Raw genomic sequence first — 529 nt, 5'->3', positions numbered from 1 at the left:
CGGGATAGTTCTAGAAACAAGAGGGCGTGAGAATTGCCACGTGATCTCGATGACGCAACAGCATAAAATAAAACATTGGAATGTTTTGTATGAATATCGCATGATCAGCGCCCTCTGAACACTCTTCTTTCAGGGTTCTCAATCTTCATGTCACCCCATATTGCATGCTATAAAGTAGCTTTTGCCTGTTACAATACTCAGGGCAAAGAATTGACCTCCCCCCTAAAAAAAAAATAATAATAAAATTACTCATTGTCTATATAAAATAAATAGGGGGCGCCCTTAGCAATTTAGTGCATAAATAATTATCTCTTCTATGGGTAGATGAGCTTCAGCGTTACAAGGTCACGTGTTCTCCTAGCGGAACATTACAAAACTAGCGTGCTGATGAGGTTCGTGAGCTTATACCGCTAAGATTACGATTTCGAATTTCTCAGCACACGAATGGAGCTAAAACGTAATCTTTTATTTCATAATTATGTGTTCTATCCCTACAGCTGTCACCAGTTATTTCCTTTCAACCAATAAA

The sequence above is a fragment of the Limulus polyphemus genome, unplaced genomic scaffold, assembly GCF_000517525.1.
Source record: "Limulus polyphemus unplaced genomic scaffold, Limulus_polyphemus-2.1.2 Scaffold4351, whole genome shotgun sequence".
NCBI classification, from domain to species: Eukaryota; Metazoa; Arthropoda; class Merostomata; order Xiphosura; family Limulidae; genus Limulus; species Limulus polyphemus.
Note: the sequence above shows the minus strand (reverse complement) of the source record.